Genomic DNA, 234 nt, shown 5'->3' on the forward strand with positions numbered 1-234 from the left:
CTTAATGCATGCCTGGGTGTTTGTACGTGCGTGCCCTTACGTGGGTTTATGTAGTTATGTTTGTGCGTGTGATCTTGCATTTTGATTAGTTTTAAAAGAAGAGGACGGACGAGCATCTATTTCTACCTCTGTCTCGGACGGTCGTTCTGTGTATTATTTATCCTTGTCACCAATTCCGCGTGCATCCTTTGATTTCAGTATTCTCTACATCATCTCTCTTGCCCTGACCCTTTT

Source organism: Penaeus monodon, chromosome 32 (genome assembly GCF_015228065.2).
Source record: "Penaeus monodon isolate SGIC_2016 chromosome 32, NSTDA_Pmon_1, whole genome shotgun sequence".
Taxonomy (NCBI): Eukaryota; Metazoa; Arthropoda; class Malacostraca; order Decapoda; family Penaeidae; genus Penaeus; species Penaeus monodon.